This window comes from Protopterus annectens, chromosome 2.part1 (genome assembly GCF_019279795.1).
Source record: "Protopterus annectens isolate FY-2018-M chromosome 2.part1, PAN1.0, whole genome shotgun sequence".
Lineage (NCBI taxonomy): Eukaryota > Metazoa > Chordata > Ceratodontiformes > Protopteridae > Protopterus > Protopterus annectens.
This window is the reverse complement of record NC_056729.1, coordinates 1315971535-1315992082: the sequence shown is the minus strand read 5'-3', so window position 1 is coordinate 1315992082 and position 20548 is coordinate 1315971535.

Genomic DNA, 20548 nt, shown 5'->3' with positions numbered 1-20548 from the left:
TTGTGGCAGCAGGTGTAACTACAATAAGCTCTTATTTTGAGCACAGATGATACAGGGTTTGAATCCTGCTCAATCTAAATGTTTTATCATATGCATTCAGGATGTAATTAAATAATTGCATGTGATATTTTTTGCAAATATGAGAGGGAATGACTACAGTGAAGTACTGTATAAAAACAAACACTACTCGATTAATGTCAATAGTACACATATGGATTGGCATTTTTATACATAGGTTCATATGTTCATAGCAACTACTAGGCTAATAGCCCTAGCGTCTAGCCATGTAAAGCCCATGTACTCTGACTGACCATAGTTAGATGGTCATTGTTAGCAGAGAGATTCTTTGATCAGCACCGACTACCCCTGTCCATGAGGGACATAGGTGCCCCCCAGGGACTTACAGTCATGCATCCAGTTGTCAAGGCAGCACTCAAATAGGGTCATTGAGGATCTCTGCTTCATGTGAAGTGGGAGCTTATTTCAGAAGAGTGGCAATCCCTGTGAGATATATCTGTCTCTCCAACATGTTCTGTCACAGGCTAGGTTGAAATCCCTGGAGTGAGTGACTCTTCTCCCATTTGATTTGTGGATGTGCAGCATTTCCATTATAGCAGAATCAGAGACTGCTCAGTAGGCTAGGCACAAGTCGCCTCTCAGCAGCCTGTATGATACAGAGTACAGTAACAGGGCTTTCAGACTTTTCATGTAAGTCACATTTTTGATGCCCTGGATTCACTTGGTAAGAAACCTCTGTGGTCTCTCCAGTTGGTGTAGGTGTCTGGTGTGATACATACAGAAGGGAGTACTGTACTCAATTAGTGGTCTGATAAGGGTCGAGTAGAGCGGAGTTATAACCTCCTTAGTCTTGGATGCAATGCCCTTATTTATGAGATGCACAATGTAGAAGTCTTTCCTTACCACTGTGGACACATGGTTATTTAAGTTTAGATTGCTATCAGTCTGTGTTCCCAAGTCTCACACTACTGGGTTTGAGCTTAGAAGGGTGCTATCTCTATCATAATTAGCAGGGGCTAATTCTTTGCCAAAGGGGATAATGAGGAATTTTTTGCATTTAGTTTTAGTCTGTGACTTTGGCACCAATTATTTGTCTGTGTCAGCCCCTTCTGTAATATGTTTACATCATTGGGGACTCAATGATTGTACCCAGTTTGCAGTCATCTGCAAACTTAGTAAGCCACAGGCCATCTACTTTCATCTGGACCTCAGAGAAATCCAAACAGTAGAGGTTCCAGCACAGATCCTTGTGGTACCCCACTGGTAACTGGTCTACTGGTGGAAGTAGATTCCCCAACTTTCACAGTGTGCATTCTGTCGGTGAGCAAGTTGATGACTCATCTAGTGATGAATGGGTTAATTCCCACTTGGGAGATTTTCTTAATGATCCCTGAGTGGGGGATTGTATAAAAAGCCTTTGCTAAATCAAATTAGGCAATATATACTGCTTTGACCTCATCCAGGGCTTTGGTGACATTCTAAAAGAAGTCGACCAGGTTTAATAAGCAAGATCCACCCCTTGACAAAACCAAACTGGGTAAGCTCAAGAGTTTGAAAGTCGCCTGTGTCCTTGTTGATAAGGTCCATAATGATTCTTTCCATGGCCTTGCAAATAAGGCTGGTTAGGCTTATGGGTCAATAGTTTCCTGAGCTGGTTGATAGACCCCCTTTGTGCAAGGGATTACTGTTGCTGTTCTCCAATCTGCCAGAACAAAGCCAGTGCTCAGTCTATAGTTAAAGAGCATGCCAAGTAGTTCCACTAGGTCTTGTTTTAGATTGTTTAGTAAGCAACTTGGGATGTTATCTGGTCCCATAAAGGCCTTGTTTTTGTCCTTGAAGAGTGCTTGTATGGCCTGTTCTTTGGAAATATTCAGTATTGGACTGATGTCAGGAATGCTTTGGGGTATGGCTGGTGGGAATGGAGTGGGGAGAAGTTACTGCAAGATCTGTCAACTGGTAGGTTGGCAATTTTCTCAGGTTCAGTGTGAGTGGTACCATCCACTATAATTTTGACACACAGTTGTCTGGGCATTCCCTTTTCAGGTTTCGGACATAACTAAAAATGTCACATGGTTGTCTTTAGCTAGGTTACTAATTTTGTCTTTAGCTAGGGATGGTAATTTAGTCTCATAACCAGCCTTAGAGGACTTTACAAATGTCTGATTTTCTTCTTCAAGCTGTTGGGTGCATTCCTTCCTCTGCTGAGTAAGTTCTGTCTTGTTTTTAAACATCACTTTCTTTCTTTTATTATATAACTTATTTATACTTACAGTCCACTAGGTGGCTTTTTTTTTTCGGGAGAACCTGTTTTTAGTCCTGTAAGGTACAGCTGAGTCAATATATTTGTTTAGGTGGCTATATAGGGCATTTGTGTACTTTTCTACACAGGAGTCATTGTTGGCTATGTTGGCAGGGGCAAACTTTTTATATCATTGCTTAGTAGGCTATAGTTTGATTTGGAGAAATTTTTCTTTTTTTTTTTTTACCTGTGGGGGAGGCAACTGCACCATGCCATAGGATGTGAAGAGCCATTCATCGTCACTTGGCATTGATGTATAATGCCAAAGTCTACATAAACACAGAGGACAAAAAGTGAAGGGCTTCACTGGGGGCATTTCTGTCATGTGTGTGTGGTATGTGATTCTATTTTTTGACCAGATTAAAGGTGTGAAAATGAGGTATATATGGCAAAATAATGAAATGGGGTGCAAGCAGGAGGAAGAACAAAGGGAAAGCAATATAAGAAAATGAAAGTGGAAATTAGTAAAAAAACAGAGTTATCCACTTCTTCAGCATTGTAAAATGAACATGAATAGAATACTGGATAAATATGGTCTGTCAACTTAACAAATATGGGTGACAACAATGCAGTTATGTTGTATAATCAATTGGACCGAATCAGGTGTGTCAAGAAAACCTGTAAAGTGAAGATCTATGTATGGGATATTATTTATTTATTTTTTTTGGGACAGGTGCCCATTTTTTTTTTTTATTTTATTTCAGTAAGAGAAGAATGTTGGGTAATGGACGTAGGTATGTCAGGGTTAGGTAAATAGGATAGGTGAGGAAATGGGTGCAGACAAACAAGCCAGAGACAGGGATGGTGAGGGACACAAAAGGTTGGGGGACAGCATGATTCAGGATAGGAAGGGGTCATCAGATGTCCATGTATGTCAAGCATGGAGAAAGTAAGAATCTAGTCCTCACCCTCAGAACTACCCCCTTCCTGAGTTTCCTGTTGGAGTGCTTGATGTTTTCCTTTTCCTAGGATTCTAGCAAGCATCTTCTTCATCCAGCTGAGGTGTGCACCAATGGTACTTCCCATGACCTCACGCACCACGCACCATGCCCAGCATCTCCTAGAGAGTGACAAAATCTCCACCTCCATCAATACTTCTGGAGGGCACCACTGTACCAGCTGCCATTGTAATGTTATCCGATGCTGAGGGCCCAGACAATGTGGGGGCTGCAGAGACAGTACTGCCAGATCGGGTCCCAGATGTGCTGGCTGTCAGTGCAGCAATTATTGGAGGGGTAGCAGGCTGAGTCACACTGGATGGCCTACCTCCTTGATCTGGAAATCATTTTGTTAGTTTCCAGAAACTGATGATATCAGAACATTGTTACCATGCATATAAAAATAAAAAAAGAGAGATAAGGGGTGGGGTAAGAAAGAAAAAATAAAGAATAACTAGAACCATCATATGTCACATGCAATAAATTAGTATGATATAAATATAATTTTACTTTCACATTAATTATACTTTTTAACAATTACAAAATATGACTAATACTTGTTCCAAATAATGCATACTATATATATATATATATATATATATATATATATATATATATATATATATATTGCATATGTGTGTTTTTAAATAAAGCAGATTACGCTAATGACATGATATTTATGCCAGTTTTGTTGAAATTAGTATGTAATATTTTTTTAATTATTTTACAATATATTTGTTAACTGTGGGATGTGAACCCACAATATCTGAATATACAACTGCAATCAATTACTACAATTGCCTCAAACTACAGAATAAAGCATGAATTTTTGATTTTACAATTAACATATGCATGCTTAATTTGCTACTAATGTATAGAAGAGCAATACTTTTGATAAAATAATAATTATTTTGTGTTGCATACATACCCCTTACTTTTCTCAGTCTTTTCAAATTTTCAGCATGGGCTTCTCTGTTCACTGCAATCTCCTGGGCAACTGTAAAATAAAAAGGAGAGAAAAAGGGAAGAGCATTACACATGCCAGCCTTAGCTATATCCAGCTTTCTATATAATTTACATTATCTTTATTTGCATACTTACACAATGTAGGATGTCAGCAGTCCTAAACTCAACCAGCCACTGGTTGAGTTGTGCCTGCTTCCACCTTTTCAGGTCATTCTAGTGGTGCCTGCATTGCTCTTCAGTGTGTAGAATGCCAATCGCACTGGAGATGGCCTTAACAGCAGCTGGAGAGGCCACAAAAGTTCCTCACCAAAAGGATAAAGGGTCTCAAACATCTGTCCTATGCTGCCCGACTGAAAGAACTCCAGCTCTATTCAGTCGCTTACCGCTTGCTCAGAGGTGACCTTTGCCTAACATACAAGGCCATGTCAAACCCAGATTTGATGAATATGCTTCACCTCAAAAAATCTAGATCCGTCAGAGCCACAAGGGCGGGAGACTTAAACCTCGACACGGCTATTAATAGGACGTGCTGGAGGGATAGATTCATCACCCAAAGACTCCCTATGCTGTGGAATAAAATCCCGGTATATGTGAGGCAGAGCACCTCGCTGGCCTTGTTCAAGAGAAATCTTGACCAATGGATGGGAGATCGCAGATATACCCCAGGGATTACCTCAGTGTCACTGCTCAACAGAGGCACAGCAAAATAATGGGTATAGTTCCTCATACTAAAGGGGTGGCGTAAGCCACAAAACTATGGGCTAGGCTTGTAAATGCCCTCGGGCAGATAGCCTAGTATGAACCTATGAACCTATGAACCTATAAGACTATTCCAAGCTTCTGACTTATAATAAGACCTGGTATAATCTCCCTGCAATAGCCTATGGGTGTGGCACTTTACAAGGAGTCCAATAAATATTATGGACTCCACTACAACCCTTTTTTGAGCCCAAAATTGGGCACCTTCCTTTCTTACTCCTGTTATGTTCACACAGGTCAAACAGCAACAGATACAGCGTTTTCCTGCCAATTTGTATTATCACATTTAAGACTAGTGCATAAACTCAAACAACAATGCCAATGGTGTTTGCATGATGTTAAGCAGAGAACAACAGTGACAAACAGAGAATAAGGTAGCTTATGACATAGTAAGAGTAATGTGACCGTTGCCATTAGTTTATGGGTTGGTTGCTGCTGTACCTGTCAGTTAATTTAACGTTGCAGACATGTATTGGGTGTATACATTTCATGACCTAACACATTTTTTTCTGTGGCATTACACACTGATAAAAGTAATTAGTACAATGTGGGATTCAAACCTATGTATAATAATCAAAACATATTCTTCCACATAGGTGTTGTTCATCCTTGTCATAGAAGAAGTGCTTGTCAGATATGCTCATTAATTATATGGGCACATGAAAGAGTATTTGTCAGTATAGCCTCAGTCACCCATATAATTCATATGATCTCCAGTACTATAAATAGTTATTATTTATAATTATCTTTAGTTTTTAAAATTGAGTGGGCAAGCATTAATAACATTTGAAGTTTGCTAGATTAGAACCTTGGCTCACCAGTTTTGTGAGCATTAACTTATACCGGTTGCCAGACGGAAGGCTGGGTAACAGCTGTATTTTTTACTGTCATTACTGTATAGAGTGCTCATTGCAACTGAGAACTTGTTTGTCAGACATGCTCATTATACATATACATTAAATAGTTGAGTGATTAAACATATATGTGTGTGAGAAGAAAGTTCAAAGGATAAATGTTTAATTGTAGAACCCTAATTGTACTGATGCACACAGTTAGACGTTTAATATATATGATTTCCTGTGTATGCTCAATGCATCTGCTATACATAGTTATTTGTAAGTGTAATTATTTTTCTATTCTGAATTTTTATATAAAGTAAAGTGGAACAGCATTAATAAAACTTTTGAGTTTGATGGATTAGAACCCTGGCTCACCTGTATTGCAGCCCTTAACTTACACCTACTGCCACAGGAAGAACTAGGCAGCAGCTATATATTTTCACATTCATTACTGTTTATGTGTGTTGATTGCCATGCAGCTCTACTTAGCATGTTTGCACAGTGGAAGATCACACATGTTACAATGTATCCTTTTTGAAATTGACAATGCTACTACTGCAGGTGTTCTGGAACTGCAGGTGTTGTGGAAGACTGCTGGCCTCTGAGCAACACCACTTAGTGTGTTTGTGCAATGGGCAGCAAAAGATACAACAATGTGTCTTTTTTAAAACTGAGAATGCCTGCCTATTGTCTGCAGGTGTCTGGACCTCCAGGTGTTGTGGAAGCTTGCTGACTGCCATGCAATGCTATTTAGCGTGTTTGCATGATAGAAGGCAAAATATATAACAACGTATCTTTCATAAAACTGACAATGTCTGCTTGTTGACTGGGTCATTACATCACGTTTGCACAGAAGTGAGCCAACATGTAAATGAAATTAACAAAGGTCAACATGTATTATTATTGCAAAAAGGGATTATTAGTTTTCCTCACTAAAAGATAAATGTGGAATTTGAACTTTGATATACATATGCTGTGTGCTGTGTGATTCATCGTGTTTACCAGGGGTACAACACACACTTGATTCACAGCTTTAATTTATGTTGTCTTTATCATAGAAGCAACTTCCATTAATTTTAATTAATTTTGCCATTTTACCATATTTGTACTAAGGGTGATGCTGAGAAAATATTAATATTTTTTTTTTAAAAAAGGAAATACAAACAATATTACAAAATACTTTTTAACACACCTTATACATTTTTACACAAGTCTGGATTTGTACTGTTAGACTAATGAAATTACAAAACACACTAGGGGATTTTTATCTCTCTTTACCACAGAAACAATTTTGCAGCAGTAATGCAGACTATTGTGCATACAAGCAAGTCCTATTTTTCACTTTCAGTTGTTTGCACTTGCATTGCTTACATATTTAGCGCAATGAGTGATCACACAACCATTTATGAATATTACTTGCATCAATGCAGCTCTGTCTTCTTTTGCATTATCTTCCGTCTTCTCATATCAAAGTTGCACTCTCAGATATGCAGTCTATAGGGAATTTTGTATCATGTAAATGCATGATAAAATTACCTGACAGTAAAATACAGTTTTTAGAAAAGGCAGAAGAGTTTAGCTATTAGTGAACTAAAAATATAACCGTGTGCTGTTCACTTCTATTTAAAGGCTTGCTACAGTTACTGGTATACTTTGTAAGTGTATCCTGGGAGAGACAAACCCACAGCAGGTAAGGTAGTCTGAATTGCTGTTATGTCTTCCTTCTCCCACCAACTAATCATTTACAGTTGCAATCCATTAGCAACTAACACTAAGGTAGTGCCCACACTATGTGTACACCTGTTAAATGAAATCAAAAGTTTGGGATTCAGCAATTTTAATGAGTTCACATCTCATTTGCATATTCACAATGCTCATAGTTCTGAATCTACACTATAAAAAGATAACAGTGTAGCTATAGAACTTGACAATGAGGACAGTTGTTTTTGAGAACACAGAAGATTGCTATTTATTTTGATTTATCTGTACAGAAGGCTACTGATCTTGCTAAGCTATGATTGTATTTTTCAAGTGCATGCTGGATTTGTTAATATGTTACAAAGAAAAAAAAATACATTTTAATTTCACAGACAGTCATTAACTTTCATCGCAAGTGTTAATGTTATAACTGGTTATTGTACACTCTTCTTATGTTATTTTAGGGAAATGTACTATATTGTCAATGACATAGAGCTGTTAGGCTTCTAAGGTGGCCCATATACACCTATAGGGGTGTGCTGAGCACAGAGAGAGGTGACTGGCAATAATGTAAAATTGACATTTTTGTTGTAAATGTGTACACATATTTTGCGAGAATTGTGTTGAAAGCATTTATAACAATTTAATTAAGTGGTATTCCTTGGTTTGTACAAATTGTCATTTGGCTGCTGTTTTGGGGGTAGGGGAGCCAAGTACCACGTGTGTGTGGGTTGCCACAACAAAAGTTGTGTTTCAAGAGGTTTGCTCTTGAAATTGTGTAGTCATCCTGTTCTTTCTGTGGTAAACAGCACATTACTCCATTATAATTCCTTATTTTGGACCAAACATTGATTTGTCTGTGAGTGTGATATGGGTAAACCACATAACCTTAGATTTTAATAACTGAACTTTGTGCATCAAATGTTTGATTTTGAAATATAATATGTGTGTATAAGCAGGAATTTCATTATGTACAATTTATGTATTATATCCTTTTCTGTTTCATGTTACATAGGATTATGGCTCCCAAGCATACAAATCCACATAAACTCTCCTTCAGTGACTCTGAAAATTATGTCATAGTGCAGCCCTTCAGGCACCTCTGTGCCTTTCTGGTTGAGAGAAGACATGGGGATATCGCTGACAGAATGCAGATTTGGAACCAGAGAGTCAATGACATAAATGCCATATGCAGGTGTACCAGGACTTATGATCAGGTGTATCATTGGGCCACTGATATGATTTTGTCAGCCTGAAGCAGAGCACCTGCAGTTGCTCATGAATAGCTGGCTATGGGGGGGGGGGTGCTGCTGAGGAGTTACCACTGATACCAAATGAAGAGTTCTTGTCCACTGTCAGAGAACCAGGGAGTTCAGTGGAAACTGCGCAACAACATGTTCTTGATGTTGGTGTTGATATTGATAGGAGGGCAGTTGTGTATTTGTAAGATTTGCTTGTATAGTAAAATACTGTATGTAATACTTCACGTGTTTGCTATTTATTTATTTTTGGGGGGGTGAACTTATTGATAAATTGATAGCATTAATAATGCATTTTTGTTGATTACACATGGGCTTTGGGTGGACATGTTAGCCAAGTTTCAGTTAGAAATATTGTTAATGGGCATATAGGCAAAAATTGTGTATTCATGTCCCCTGCATAATTGCAATTGTGATGAATGTATCCTTACCTTGCTTCAATTATTCCAGGACCTTCCTCCCTAGCAAGTGTAGATTCATCTGCAGATGGCAAAGCAAACATTCTTATTTGATTGTTGATGACCATTCATCAGAAATATGCATTTATCCATATGTATGAGGTGGGTGTCATGAGTGTGCGAATTGCTGTACCATCTGCAATAGTGGCACCAGTGTTAGTTTGTTATATATTACATTTTAGTGTAGGTATTAATTTTGTTCCTGTGTTTATTGCTTATTATCATAGGTGATCCTGACAGTGTAAGTGTAGGACTCTTACCACCTGATGTCAGAGTATCGGTAGACTCTGATGATGACTGGGACAAACAGAGGCACAGTCAGGGATGCAGAGGTTGAATCTCACACTGAGGTTGACATCCATCTATACCCTGTATTCCCTTCAGACACAGCCAGTAGGCCTGCACCCACCTATTTTAGTGAGCCCTCAGATATTGAACAAGTGGAGGGTGACACACTTGATCAGGGTAGTGTGGTTACTACAGCTGCAGTGCCAGTTGACTCTGGCTGTATCCAAAGTGTGGGGAAGGTGCTATGCAAGAGGGTTGTTAGGGGTGCTTAGAGGAGGCCTGCCGTCCACCCTCCACCTGATCCTGGTGTGTCTTTATGAACCACTCAACATATATTTAGGGCCATCATGGAGGCACAGGCACATTACAATAGGGCCTCCAAGGACATGTTTAGGGCTGTAGATGTGGCACAGGCTGACATGCATGACTGCCTCCTCCATATGGCTGATTCTGTGGATCATCAGATGAATGACACAATGGAATGGTGAGTGTCTGTGATGGAATGCCTGCTGGAAGGGAGACGACATTCAAGTGGACATAGGTCAGCATCATCATCTGATGTTAGCCAATGTGGCCATGTCAATCACTTTCCTATATTGGCATTGCTTCCACTACTCCATCAGCGATTGAGGTGTCCACACCCAGACGTGGTAGGCCATAGGATCATGGTCCTGGGCATACTCATGATTAGAGCTTGTCCAGCAGACATCAGGCATATTCAGGTAGCAGCAGTACATCTCACCATGGGCATGGACATGCCAATGCAACTCCTGAAAGAGCTAGTTTTCATAGTCAGTGGCAAAGACAGTGAACTGGTACCTCTACAATGTACAGTTCACACCTTTCTGACATACCAGGACATAGAGCTAGCACAGAGCTTGACTGTGTTCTTGCAGACACTCACAGATACATTTCACCTTGAGTGCCTATACAGATACACACACACACACACACACACACACACACACACACACACACACACACACACACACACACACACACACACATAACAGTTACATGGATCAGTCGTGAGGCTTACAGCTCATTTGTTCTCAGTGGCTATTTTATACCTTTTCATACTTTCAGCCTGGTTTTCTTGCTCACATGCACTTACTACCTTTTGTGTCAGTCATGGCCTCCTGCCCCCCAAACAACACCCTGTGCAAATGATGATAACTGTGCCATATTCTTGACTTTCTGTCTTTTGGATTCAGGGGATACATAAGTTTTTGTTTGATACCCAGGGTGCACAGCTGACTGACTGTTTAGTATATATGTGTTTGTGATGCTCTTTTGGAAATTGCACTGCTTTCTTACAGGTTTTAGTAATGTGTGAATCTTTGATGCATGAGACCTATTAGTTGATAGAGAGCATATCTATTAACATAAGTCAGTGCTGTCACATATCAATGTCATTGCTGTAAAAATCACCCACCTTTTACTTAGTTGCATTAGAAAGTAACAGTGTGCAAGGACATGTGATTCATTTGTATCCTTAGCCATTTATTTTCCTATTCCAAGTTCAGCACTTACCTTGATTATCCAGCAGTTAGAAGAGTTTAGATTCTAGGCTGACTCTGTGTGATGCTAGCAGTACACAACCATTACATGGGTAAGTAAAGGTTGTGAGCATTGCCTATGCACGTGCATGCGATGACATGATTGACAGACCTGGATGTTTTGCCAGAGATGGCCTGCATCTGTCACTCCTGGGTGTCTGGGTACTGGCTAAGGTTCTTGCCACCCCTATAGTGCCTTTTGTAGGCTGTGTTTCAAAGACCAAATTACCACCATAATAGCTATAAATAAATGTAATCTGAGGGTCATGCTGCTCAATGCTAGAAGTCTAAATCTCAAGATGCATTCACTCGAAGCACTCCTCAAAATGGGGAGCATCAACATTTATGCTATAATGGAAACCTCATTTAAAGCAGCAGAATGCACCCCTCTGCTGCCAGGCTATAACTTATTCCATACCTTTCGGCCCCAGGACATGGACTGAAGCTCCAAAGGCAGTGGTGTCTTCATATTCATAAAGGATATGAACACCTCCAGACTAGTAGCCCAACATAACGCACCTAAAATACTCCAGGTACAACAAACATTAGGTAAGATGGCAATTCAGGTTGTAGCCTGCTATAGGGCCCCAACAATGCCCTAAGACTCTCACTCCACATTCCTAAGCACCCTGGAGACTATTAAGATCCAACCCAACACTCTCATACTAGGTGACTTCAACTACCCCTCCATCATCTGAAAAAACGACTCATGCACCAATGCACTGGCCCATCGCTTCCTGGAATTCATCATTTCCGATGCCCTGGACCAGCTCATTCTTACCCCCACTAGAGGAAGCAACATCCTTGACCTGTTTATTACTGACATGGGCAACCATTGCTCTACATCAGTAGTCAATTCCTACCTGGCTAGATCTGACCAAAAACCAATCACCATGAAAATCCACATCTCACCCACACTCCCAGAAAAGGTATCCACCATGAAAAACTTCTCCAAAGCTGACTTTGGACTCCTAAAAACAGAGGTGGCTAACTTAACAGCACCCATGTCAATGGAAAATAGATGCATGACTGCCAAATCATACACCAATGCACTGTATGAACATGTACATAAATGCATGGAACTAGCCATACCCAACAAAACCAAGATGCTCTCTGCCAAAAAAGGAAGACAGTCTGGTGACCCCCTGCCATTAATAAACTCTACAACAGAAGGAAGAAACTGTTGCAGAAAAAGGTGAAGTCCCAAAACTGGAAAAATTCTCTTATTAACCTCAACAAAAAGTTGAGATCCCTCATCAAAACCTCCAAAGCCAGCTATGAAGGCAGAATTGTGGCAGACACTAAAATCAACCACAAAGCCTTCTATAGTTATATCAAGAATCTCCATGGCAATACCCAAATTTGCTCTGAGTTACTGCACAGTGGTACCTCCTGTACTGAGCCAACAGATATTGCCAACATACTGGCCGACAGATTCAGTGCCAACTTTACCCCCCTGCCTTTCCCATAAAGGACCAATCTCAATACCGGAAGAATGCCAGGGACCCAGCATTACTGCAGCACAGGTTAAAGCTGCATTTTCTAAGGCCAAGAATACAGCTTCCATAGGACCTGACAATATCCCTGGTTGTGTTCTACATGAATTACAAAGTGAACTGGCACCACATCTGTGTGCTCTGTTTACTCACAGCCTCATCTCAGGCTTTGTCCCTACCGAACCTCTGACTTCTCACCTGCGTATGGCTGTGGTGACCTTGTAAGTGTGGTGGGATATGTGCCCCTTCCCCTTTGTGTTATTGATGAAGCTGTTTTCTCAGAGTAATATTGTGAAGGATGGCATAGACAGTGAAATTTTCAGCACAAGTACTGGAATTGTATTGCAGGGCTCCCCTGGATGTATTTAAGCACTTGAACTGTGACTTCAGCAGCCCAAATACGTTCTATGCAATATTTTTTTGTTTGAGTGTGCCTCATTATAGTGTTTTTCGCTGGGAGTGTGTGTATTTCTGATGGGTGTCATCAGCTCATTAGAATTTGACAGTGCAGATGTTCTACTAAATGCATGTGTGAAACATCTTTCTGTGTTGAACCCAGTAAATATACAGCTCAGTACAGTATTGATGGCATGAGATTGAGTCTTGCAGGTCTGCATTGTGGCTTATGTGTCATGCAAACCTCTCAAATGGTCAGAATTGCCTGATTTCAACTCCAGGTTTAACACTGTCCCTTTTAACCCCTCCAAAAAGTTGTTATTTTTGGAGAAGAGGTGGTGAATTTCCCTTATAGCATATTGACAATCATTACAATTGCATATGTCTGCTCCTACTGAACATGTATAATAAGTTACACTCACACATTCTGTAATAGCACAGATTAATCTTAATCTTTTAAAAGTGCCCCTGATTGCACCTGTCTCTGTCTACATTTGTCCATGAGATTGTTGCTATGTGTCCATGATTGTTTGAGAGGTATGCTGACATGTAAGTCTTATTCAAGCAAATCATTCCCCCTGTTGTATATAAGTTCCTTACTAAATGTCCTCTCCAGAGAGAATGTCAGAGATGTTTATATCACAACCATTCATCTCCATTGACATGTAACCTTGTGTGACCATCTAATATATACCATTATGTGTAATGATATACTCTCACAGGAGGTGTAAACAGCAGTACGTACTGTGCTGTCTACATATGTGCTTAATGCTATGCTACTGACTTGTCTTGGAAGTGTACACACATGCATTGACATATCCTATGATGGTGACATTGCCATATTTACCATGCCCTCCTCCTCCTCTTCTTTCTTCATTCCTATCATTCATATCTCTGCCCATTTTTATCAGTATATTATCCATGCCTAGTCTATGTTTCATTGTATTTATCCTTGCTGTTCCTCCCTCCATTATTTCATTCTGCAAATAATTGTTGTAGTGAACACTGCACTCAGTACACTTTATTTTAATCTGTTAATACTGCTGTTATTGTAGTATTTTCATCCCTGGCAATTATTGTGGCTGTCCACACTATCTCTCCGAGCAAGTTTACTCATAAATAAACTTCAATGGTTCTTGTTTCTCTGCTTGTGCTGCTCTACATAAGTTTCCTAGCAGCAACACATTTACTGGTCATGAAGCCATGTCTGTATACATGTAAGCACAATGAACAGTATGAATATGCGATTAGAACTGCTGCTCTTTACCGTGCTAATAAGTAAGATGATTGCATTCATTGGCATGACTTTGTCCAGCATTTAAAATCAGTGCTATATCTAATCTTTTTCATCTTAATAGTAGTTAATTGTGGCAAACAATAGTTGAAATATTTAAATATTTAATAAATGAAGGACGGAATTCACTTTTCCAACATTTTGTAATCAATTTTCTGGAAATAGTTAACAAATTCCAAAGAAGACAATATTGTGATCTTGGTACACATCCAGGAATTAGATTAAAAACAAATAACAGATTGGATTAAATAAACCTGTTTCATCATAAAGTCTGCAAGAAAACTTGAATTTTTTTTCCCAGAAAGGAAGAATTACCTTATACAACACCTTATGTTGCCAATCAACTTTGACTGAAGATTCATTTATCTAGGAACCAATCTTTTCCCTCATGTATAATTTCAATGGTATCAAGTGTAAAACAAATCTCTGTAAGAATCTTCATAAAAAAGCTTCCAAAAAGCTTCCAAAATAACTAATATGTAGTTTTATGAAAAGATAACATTAACTTCATTTGATAAGTGTATTATATGATTTTGTCATCCTTTCATAACTAATATGTAGTTTTATGAAAGGATGACAAAATCATATAATATACTTATCAAATTAAGTTAATGTCACTTATGCAGCGTTTATATATCTTCCATACAGTTTTCCAAACAATTACTTCATAGACTCTATCCATCAACTAACCCCTCCTGACACTAACAAATCACAACCCCCCCCCTCCACCACCTTCCACCACTCAGCCTTCTCCCTGAAACCTGTTTCAACTGCTTGTATAAAATCTCTTCTGCAGAAACGTAAGCCTTGTTCTTCTTCCTTCGACAACCTACCCCCCAATTTCTCAAACTTACAGCCTATCCCGTTTCAATCCTTATCAACTGTTCTGTCAAAGAATTCTCAGTCCCAGAAATTTGGAAATCCTTTTACACAATTCCACTTCATAAAGGAGGCAACTCCACCGATCCTTCCAATTTCCGACCAATAGTCATCCTCTCACCTCTCTCAAAAATCCTGGAAAACTGCATTCAGAAACAACTTCTTAAATACCTACTCCAGGAAAATCTTCTCACCCCCTCTCAACACAGATGTAGGCCCCACCACATCATGTCCACAGCCCTTCTACCTTTCACTTAGATTATAACAGAGGCAAGATATATCACAAACTGGTGTCATGTTTATTCCTCAACTTCTCTAAGGTATTTGACACCCTCTCCCATCTTAAGCTTCTTACTAAACTAACTGAACTCAACCTCTCTGCATCTACTAATCTCTGGTTCTCTAGTTATCTTAATAATAGATAGCAATTTGTTAGATGGCAGACCTCCTGCTCTCCTTTCTTACCTGTCTAAACAGGTGTACCCCAAGGATCCATTCAAGGACACCTTCTCTTTAATATTTTTACTAACAATCTATGGTTCACCTGCTGCACTTCATCTCTGATCCAGAACACAGATGATTCTGCTCTTATTACCCTCTCTGACAACCCTACTGACCTTCACTCACTTACACACAGACTTCTTTTAACACCACTGAACACTGGCTAATCAATAACCAACTCATCCTTAACCCTAAGAAAACTATGCTTCCTTTCCTTCCAAAATCCATGTCCAATCTTAAAACTTCCTTCACTCTCTCTTCCCTAGACAACACTATTATTCATGCTGACTCCCATATCAAACTTCTAGGAATCACAATTGACAATCAACTGAAATTCAACCTTCATATCCAGCAATCCATCAAAAAGACCAATCAAAACTCAGTCTCTTGTATAGAAACAAAAAATTCGTATCCATCACCACAACAATTTCATTAGCTCAAGCCTACCTCCTTTCTTGCCTACTTTATGCTTCCCCTATATTTATCCACCTGCAAGCAAATCTTTTAACCAAACTTGAACAAACATACAAACAGACAGAGTTGCCTTTAACTTCCCTTACAAATCCCATCACTGCTTTGCCCTTAAACAACTACGGTATTTTGAATTCCCTCAACTCCTACAACTTTCTCAGCTTCAGATGATGCATTCTCTACTTGACAAACTTGCAGACTGTCCCACCCTGTCTACCCTCCTATCCATATACAAACCTTCCTGAGCTCTCCATAGAAGTGACCAACAACTACTTCACATGTACAGGCCTAATAAAACAATAGGCAAATGACTTTATAAGTGCCCTGTATCTCAAACTTGGAACAAACTCTCTACCAATATATGGTCTATCCAATCTTCCTTTCTTTTCAAAATTGAGCTGAAGAGCAGCCTTGCTAACTCTCCCTCCTGCACCTGTCACCACCCTACCTAACTTTTACTCACCCAGTTGTTACAGTATAATTGTTCTTTTCTGACTCTAATGTATCTCAAATTTGTCATTTGAACCTTGCCTAAAAAAGGCACTTTAGGGGTGGCAAGAGCCTTTGCCAGTATCCGGAATCCCAAGGGCGACAGGTGCAGGCCATCTCTGGCAAAGCAGCGTGGTCTGTCGATCATGTCATCCCAGGCAGACAGATACTGGATTCCCTTAGAATGACACCAGAAGCTTAGCCAATTGTTAAAGTCAGTCATTTTGCCCTTGTACTGTGGTATCATTCTGGGTGATGGCAGGATGCTACTCAGGGCTAGGGTAATACTTGCCTGGGCTACAAGATCAGAAAGCTCCTCCATGTCTTTTTTCATGTAGTCCAGGGAGGTAATCTCAGGTCATTCACACCAACATGGACAATGACAAAGTCATATTTGTACTTTTTGTGGAGTGACCTGAGTGCGTGTGTTATGTGCCAGAGACAAGGTCTCCTTGTCTTCTTTCCTCTGTCCAGATGTCACAGCAAGCACCTTTCTAGCTGTCTCCCTTACCAGCTCTGCTGTACTTACTCACCTATTTGGTAACTCTTTACTGCCACCCAGTGCATGTCGTAACTCTTTCCTGAACTCCATCTCACATTCATCCTTTTTCAACTTTCATCATTTGATCCTTGGCACTGCCCTCACACTCCTCCTCCCCTTCTTGATCACCAACATCATCCTACAGACCACCATCCTATACTGCCTAACTACACTTTCCCCTGCCACCACGTTATTGTCTCCAATCTCCTTCAGACTGGCCCTCCTACATAGGATATAATCCACCTATGTGCATCTTCCTCCACTCTTGTACATCACCCTATGCTCCTCCCTCTTCTTAAAATACATATTCACCACAGCAATGTCCATCTTTTTTTCACAAACTCCACTACCATCTGACCTTCTGCATTCTTTTCCTTAACACTGTACTTACCCATCACTTCCTCATCCCCTCTGCTTCCTTCACCAACATGCCCATTGAAATCTGCTCCAATAACTACTCTCTCACCCTTGGATACACTTAACACCACTTCATCCAACTCACTCCAAATATTTTTCTTTCTCATCCATCGCATACCTAACTTGAGCAGCATATGCACTAACAACATTCATCATCACACCACCAATTTCCAGCTTCATAAACATCTCTCTGACAGTCTTTTTACCTCTAAAACACTCTTGGCATACTGTTCCTTCAGGATAACCCTTATCCCATTTCTCCTCCCATCCACACCATGACTGAACAATTTGAGCCCATCTCCAATACACCTGGCCTTACTCCCCTTCCATCTGGTCTCTTGCACGCATAATATACCAGCCTTCCTTCTCTCCATCATATCAGCTAGTTCTCTCCCTGTACCAGTCATACTGCCAACATTCAAAGTTCCTACCCTCACTACCACACTCCTAACCTTCCTCCTCTCTTCCTGCCTTCAGGCATGTATTCCCTGTCTTCTTCTCCTTCAGCAAAGGCTAATCTTCAAAAACTGAGTGATATCCTAGGTAAATTCAGCATCCCCCTCCAACATGATGATTGCACTCCATATGCAGATTTTTTTCTACCAAATTCTATGCACAAGTAAATAGCTGCATAGATGCATCTTTCCCCTTCTGAAGCAAATACAATGTCAATTTTAAAAATGAAACCCCTGTGTTGGAAACCAAATATAAATAGACTCTGTGATGCCTGTCCACTGGCCCAGCAATCAAGGAGCCTCAATCCTCACCACTAACATGAATGAGGGGCATCAATATAGAAAAAGGATAATAAATACACACAGTAAAGTACAATTTCCCTTAAGAGCACAGAGAGATCACAGTCAGTCTGGGGCTGGTTTCTCCCTTTATCTCCAGGTCCCCAATAACACTCCTCACTGGAACAGCTATAGGGTCCAGACCGAAGCCTAGTGGGCAAGCTAAAACCTCCATCACCCTCTCTGTCCAACCAGTGCTTTGTGTCCCTGTCCAAGTAGCTGACACACACACACTTTGAGATAAGAGTTTATACAACCATACAGACACTCCTGGGGAAGGCTGGCACAGCTGTGCCCCTTTTCCCCAGACTATACAGTAGAAATCACTGCCACCACCCAGCTTATATTTATCAGCAACTCAAAACCTTATGAAGGGTGTCCAATTATTACTGTACAATATTATTATCCAAATGGCAAGTGCAACCAAACAGTCAAGACTTATTTGGAGTGACTTGGTACAGTATCACTATATACATGCAATGTACTCAGAGCTTAAATTATCTCTACACAAAACAGTTACAGTTGAAAGGTTAAAAAATATTTAATAATAAATAATAAAAACACAAGACAATATTTCTTACTACACAGTGCTAGTCAAGAGCTCAGAGATCACAGAGAAATACTTAAAATAATACAGTAAAAAAAGTTCTGACATCACAGAAAAACAAACTAGTCTAATCTTCCTATTTCCTAGCTATTTCAAAGAGAAAACATAGTTCTAAAATAAACTTACATACAGAGCAAGACAGTGCTTTTGATGTTGGATGTTCTCAAGACAAAATGATCTGAGGTCTCTGATTCTCTCTCTTTAAATTGATAACACAGAGGTGCTTCACATGACATTATTCTTCACATTTCTCTGGTGTTCCCAGGCTAACAGAAACTACATTTACATTCTTTACACCTGGTCAGAAACCAGAGCAATTAAGGACATTTATACATGCAAATTCTAGCCATTAACTCTGGTATCAAAACAATAGGCAGAATTCCTTCATCCAGACATATCAGCTCCGAAATTTGACATCAAAGAATTGACTTGTCAGCTTTGTTACAGCAGATTGCAGTGTTGTTACATTTTTGCAGTTCCACATCTAACAGCATTTTTCCCATTTAAGAGAACAAGCCTGTGGCTTAAATTAATATTTACAAATGACAGAAATATCTACAAACTTCTGTCTAGCTAGGCTAGTACCCTTCACCTATCTTCACAGACTCTACAATAAAGTTTCTGCTCATATTCTTTTGCTAAAAAATATAATTCTATCCCTCTGCAAATTCAATTTACCTCTAACCTCTCCAACTTCAAACAACTACTAATAGACTGCCTGAATAAAGCTTTGCTCTGCTCCTGCACTAACCCAGGCTGAATTAGTCCCTCCCTCCTTCTACTACCAGCATACTATGTCTATGTTCAGAGAGAGAAAGAGAATTTGTAAAATCAATTTCTTAGACAAAGAACAAACATATTTTAGCTTAGGCTATAAAAAACAGTCATCTCTATTCCAAAGAGTTCACCCAGTGTGTTTAATGTCATCTCTTTGAACTGTGACTTGAGAATACTTTATCTTTTGACAATGCTCCTTTTTAACTTGTTATAGCGGTACACATATTTTCACTATGTATAAATAGGTTCACACTATATGAACTGAAGCTAAAGTTTTACTTAGTTAATATGTCATTTTTCTGTATTAGGCTTTGTAATAGTTTTATTTAACTGTAACCATATTATATCAATGTGGAGCTTTTCTCCCCAGGCCTCCACCAAAAATGGAATATTATCCTAGTCAGACTTTCCCAGTAAACAAATGTAAAACCTTAAATAAAAAATATAGCCAGGCTAGAGTTTCCACTGTGTGATTCCTTAAACCTCTTGTATTAGAGGCATATGGGATATATGCAAATGACCTCATAAGGACATCAGGTGCTTCAGCTATATGATAATTCTGAATGTCCATGACTGTTATAGATAAATTCAGGCAAATAAAGCCAAATCCCACTAGCTGTGGATATGCATATTTCAGCCTTCTTATGGCTTCACCAGCACAGCATGAAAATAAAGAAAAATACTCATTGCATGCAATAATAAATGTAACTCTCAGGATATAAAACACCTTTGCTAAACATAACAAGGAAGTCTGGTCCTTGATCAAATCAACCAAAGCTAAATATGAAATAAAAATAGCCAGCTA